This window comes from Saimiri boliviensis, chromosome X, assembly GCF_048565385.1.
Source record: "Saimiri boliviensis isolate mSaiBol1 chromosome X, mSaiBol1.pri, whole genome shotgun sequence".
In the NCBI taxonomy this organism is placed as follows: Eukaryota; Metazoa; Chordata; class Mammalia; order Primates; family Cebidae; genus Saimiri; species Saimiri boliviensis.
This window is the reverse complement of record NC_133470.1, coordinates 68495550-68501245: the sequence shown is the minus strand read 5'-3', so window position 1 is coordinate 68501245 and position 5696 is coordinate 68495550. Positions and strand designations below refer to the sequence as shown.

Here is a 5696-nt window from a genome sequence, read left to right as displayed (position 1 = left end):
CACTGGCACTTGATCTTAACTTTCCAAAGTGCAGCAATGTGTTCCAGAACAGCTCAAGTCCTAAAAGGTGAAGTTCGAGTTCTTTGGTGGCCCAGTTGTCAAGCCACTTAGCAAATCCTGATGGCTTGAGGATTTCAGTTCTCCAGCCCAGAGCATATTAGCATTAAGAGGAGTACAAGTAATCAAGCATTCTACAGTGTCCAGGTGAAAATCATACAATCAGCAACAGTGTGGTCAAGTTTCAGCCATGAATATGAACTATATGAGACATATTGAAAAGATAACTCAGAGTCTAATTGCACTACAGTAACTCAATGGGGTCTTAAATTTTCTTAATCTTTAAGAAAATTTATAAAGGACAAACAATAATAAAAGTAATAATAATATTTGTTTTTTAAAAGTAGGTGTGAATGTTAAGAGACATAAAGACTGCTTATAGGATTCACAAGATTGCATTATACTTTTAAGAAGTTAGCCTCACAATCCAGTGTGTGGGAAAAGTCACACTGCATTTATGGTAAGTTAAGTAAATTTAAAGTGCACAGAACAATCTTGAAAATGCATAAGAAGGCAAAATGGAGAAAACATGGAACTTAAAAAACTTTAGTGGTAAGTATTTCACAACAGTTACACCTTGAAAAGACTTATAAACCAACTTCACAGAAGAGAGAGAGAGAAAGAACTCAAGCACTGGCTATATATTCTGTTACACACACACACACACACACATACACACACGCCCCAAATGACAAAAATCAGAAACAGAAGAAAAAAAAAAAAAAAACACCCTGCTACTAAACTGAGTAATTTCCAGAATGCAGTATCCCTATGTTCTACAGTAGGTCAGGAAGATGGCTATAAACAGAGTCCAGGAGGGTCTGGCTGGCTTTCTGGCTCTTGACTCCAATAATTTCGAATAGCTGGTCCAGTTTGTCCTCAGCCTGGGGAATCTCTTCAATCACCCGCAGTTCCTCAGGATTTAGAATGTGGAGCATGTCATCAAAGATAGGCTGCAAGTCACAGGGGTCCAGCCGTACCTGCCGCAACACTGTGTCCTTCTTTTCTTTGGTAATGAAGGAACCGTTCCTGCTCAGCGCGGAGGAGCCACTGGATGTAAAGACACAGCGGAGAAGGGGCTCCGACTCATCCACGAAGAAGCCCTTGTTCTTGTCCAGAGGGGAAGGCTCCACCGTCAGGAGAGTGGAATTCTCAAGTTTTGCGTTGGGGCTGGGGATGGGGCTGGGGCTAAGCGGGCTGGGGCTCATCGGGAGAGCCAGTTTGTCAGTTTCCAGCTGGGTGGTGTCTTCCATCAGCCCACGAATCTTCTCCACAACATCGTTTCTCCGGTGCTGGCGCAGGGCGCTAATCAGCTGGGGGAGGCTGGCCTCGGGGCACCGGATGGTCCAGTGCTGCAGAGCCGCATAGGCCCGCTCGTGGTCAGCTGTGTACCCGTTGGAAAAAGCAGCAACTTCCCTCTCACTGACATTGCAGAGAAATCGATAGATATCTTCCCACTGACTTCCCACTTGGGCTGCTACAAACTTCAGGATGTTGATACCACGGCCATTGCAGTAGTAGATCCACTTCTCCTGGTTCTGGGTTCGAGTCATGGATTTCTTCAGCCCTGCCTTTTCCACAGTGGCACTGGGATCCTGCCGGGGCCTCTTTTTCAGAGTCCTCGAGCTTTTCCGGCTACTGCACACTACAGTCACCACAAGCACCAGCAGCAGGAAAAGCACAATCATCCAGGGCAAATGCTCATTGATGTCAAAATGCTTACGTAGGTTCTGTCTAGGATGTCCCCTCTTGGATCCCTTGATGGGCGTGCTGGACTTCTCGCCCCCAGTGGCCTCCGTGGACTGCAGCAGCTTCAAAATCTGTCTGTGGTGGGGGCCTTGCTGGTGGTTGACTACCCGAAGGTTTGGGAGGGTCTTGTTCATGTCTTCTTTCCCCCTTGCTGAGCTTGTGTTGTCAGGGACTGTCCATTCCTGGATGCTACTCGATACCTTTGGTCTAACAGAGGCAGAAGAGTTGGATTCTGTTGAGTTCATGCCTTTGGGAACATAAGTGGAGGAAGGGACTTCATGGGATTCCATGTGCTCAGAGCGTGAAAAGATGGCTGTGCCGGGGGAAGGTGAAGTGGAGCTGGAGAAGGGCAGGAGTGGGCCACAGAGGTTGTCTGCCTCCTTGGTCCCCGGCTTGATCACCACCAGGTTCTGACTCAGACAGTCTGTGTATGCTTTGCATTTCATCACACTAGAAGGCACATCTGAGAAGGTACCCCGAGCACACTGCTTACAGCGCACATCCTCAGTCTCTGTCCCTTTCTTCCGTACCCCCCAACCCACGGGACACACCGTATGGGGGGCACAGGTAGCGTTAGACTGGAACATGCCAGGTGGGCAAGTGCATTCTCGGTCAGTCAAGGCAGCACAAGGTAATTTCTCAATCATCGGCCATGGGCATGGCTGACTACAGTCATGGCATTTCTCTATGCCATTCTCATGCCTGGTAAAGGTCCCCACAGGGCAACGGCTGCAGACGCGCAGGCTTGTGTGGGTACAATGCTCAGAGACATAGGTTCCTGCTGGACACTTGTCACAGGTTAGCACTTGGCCGGTGGCAAGGTCAGCATGGCGGTATGTGCCAATGAGATTTGAGGCCTTCTGTTCGGGCTGAGCTGTGGTGGTGCTAAGGAATCCAAGCAGGAGAAGGGATCCCGCGATCATCGTGGCTCTGACTCGGCGGGCGAAGCGGCTGCCGGAGGCCAGTGCGGTGCTGCTGCTCGCAGACGTACCCATGGCTGAGCCGGGGACTCGCAGGGCCGCCCGGGGCGCGCGGCCCCAAGGCAGCTGGAATCGGCGGCTGCTTCTACCCAGCGCCGCATCCACCGCCGCCTCCCCGGCCGGGAGCCCATCTACCTCCAACACCCCATGTGCACTGCTGCAGCCAGGCCGAGGAGGGACGAGGCGAGGGAGGCTCTAGGGACGCTCAGCATCTGCCCAGCGCCGCGGCCGCCCAGGCGGGGAGAAGCCGCCGCGACTGCAGCCCGCGCCTCCGGGTACTCTCCTCAGGCAGCTGCTGCGGAGGACCGAGAGGAGGGCTGAGTGCGCGAGAGCGAAGGAACAAGCTTCCCACAGCGAAGCTTCCAGCCGCTGCCAACCACCCTCCTCCGCTGCCCAGACTGGTCGGTGAGGGACTGAATCGGTGGCCACCGGGCGCGGGGACACACGTGGTGGCCAGAACTCCAGTTTTTAAAGAGGAAGTTGGACGCTCAGTAAACAACTTCTGAATAAAGGACGAGTAATATTTAAGAGAAAGTGAAATATACAGGAGATGACAAATAAAATATGATACTTGCATGAAAGCAGTCACAAAAAAGAATTTTCATACACAAGCCCAATACATTCTGTTTCTCCTGTTAAATATAAATTTTTTTAAAATTGAAAAAAAAAAAAAAAAAAAAAAAAAAAAAAAAAAACAACAAAAAGCAACTATATGAAGACCCTGGAAAGTAAACAAAAGCAGACAGACTGGGAAGTGTCAAAGTGAATAAATAATCCATAAATAGGGAGTTATTCCCTTTTTCCTGCTTTTATCTGTAACTTTAACTCATAAGGGGAGCCCCATTTGCAGAACAGCCCATTAGCATCTCAGGAAGTTAAAACTCTAAGAAAACAATGTCTTTGTGGCCAGAGAACCAGGAAAAGAAAATCCTTCAGGCTGAAGAGAGTAGGAAGAATTTCAAAAGGTAAGAGTTGAAGCAGGGATCCTCTAATACTACTTATAAACCTGCAAAAGGCCTTGGGTTATTTCAAAGCTGCACAATGTGATAGAAACCCAAATTGGCATAAGCAAAGGTTTTTTTTTCTACACTGAATATTGACACCACTGTCCACAAAGTGTGAGACAGAACTTACCTAACTGGATTGATGTCCTGCTGAAACAAATGTTCACCAGAGGATTTTTTTTTTTAATTGACACAGACTTTCTTTTTCTTTTTTGAGTATTGTTCTATGAGTTTTGAAAAATACAGAGAATCATGGAACCACCACCACAGCCAAGGTACTGGACAGTTAAATAACCTAACAAAACATTTTCCTGTGTTATTTTTTCATGGTCAAACTCTCCACCCACCCTTAGCCCTTGGCAATTACTGATCTGTTCATCACTATAGTTTGCCTTTCTAAAATATCAAATAAAAAGGATCATACAGAATTTAGCCTTTTAAATTTGGTTTCTTTCCCTAAGTATAATGCAATAGAGAACTATCCAAAAAATGAACTACCTGGGAGTAAATCTTTTAAACATGTGTGCAGAACGTGTGTGTGTGTGCATATCCATACACAAACATATATATGCACACACATGTTCTATAACATATATACATATATAAATTTATATGTTGAAAACTACAAGAGACTTGAAAGAAATCTAAGAGCTAAATAAAAGGATAGCTTTACCAAGTTTATATATTGGGAGACTCAATACTGGTGGCAAGATGTCAATTTTCCCAAATTGATCTTTAGATTCAATGCAATTGATCAAAATTTCCACAAGGTTTTGTAGATATTTTCAAGCTGATTTTGAAATATACATAGATAATTTCCATTTTCAGCCAAGATGAAGTAACAGAGAGGAGATTTACTCTCCTATGTGAAACTACTAAATCAGTGATCAAAGCATATGAAATAGTAGTTTCCAAGATTTGAGGCATCAGGCAACAAAAGACCGTGATCCCTCAGAGAAGGAAAACAAATAAGATGAGCCCTATAATTTCCCGTATAATTTACATACAAAAAAGTTATTTATTTATAGTGTAGGGTTCTAGGAGTTTTGACAAATACAGCATAAAGCCTTCAGTGTTTCCAAGGTGAAGTGCAGGGAGGGAAAACCCGGTAAAACCTTAATTGCACAGCTATAGAAACTATAAAAATAAAACACACACACAAAAAAAACTTTAAAAAATGAACAGAGAATCAATGTGCTGTAGGATTACTTCAATCTATATACACATAATTGAAACACCACAAGGAAAGGATAAAGAGGGAAAGGTAGAAAACAAACAAACAAAAAAATATAGAGAGTAACATCAGGTAAATAGAAATAAAATAACAACAAAGCAAGACTCACGATTTTGACACCTAATTCAGAACAAAGAGCCTCAAAAAGGACAAGGATGATTTACAATGTAACTAAAATTCACAATGTTATGATAGTTATCTTTATTATTACTATTATTATTTGCACACACAATAGCAGCAACAATTTAATAAAACAGAAACTATAAGGGATACAAAAAATAATAGAAGAATTAATAATAGAGGACTTTAACACACTTCATTCTGTTCAGTACAAATCAAGTGGAAAATATAGTAACAATACAGAAGAATTAAATGGGATAATCAATGAAATATATTAAATATAACTTCAACTTAAAAACTATACTTATAGAAAATGTGCTTTCTTTTCAAATTACCATAAATCATTCATAAAAACTACCCATATTTTTCCCCAAAGAAAATGTCAATCAATTTCTAAGAATAAATCTTATACAAACTGTATTCTTTGACTATAATGCAATAAAACAAGAAATTAACAGTCCTATCACCACCAAAAAATGGTTTTTCCACCTAGAAAATTAAGATAAAGTGCAGTACTAAACAACCTTTTAGTCAAGTGGGAGCTAGATAGTA

At 43.3% G+C, this 5696-nt stretch overlaps 1 pseudogene; it reads right to left on the bottom strand.

Moving 5' to 3' along the window:
- Positions 1–829: 829 nt before the first annotated feature.
- LOC101038995 (tumor necrosis factor receptor superfamily member 21 pseudogene) lies at positions 830–2801 on the bottom strand (annotated as a pseudogene).
- Positions 2802–5696: the final 2895 nt, after the last annotated feature.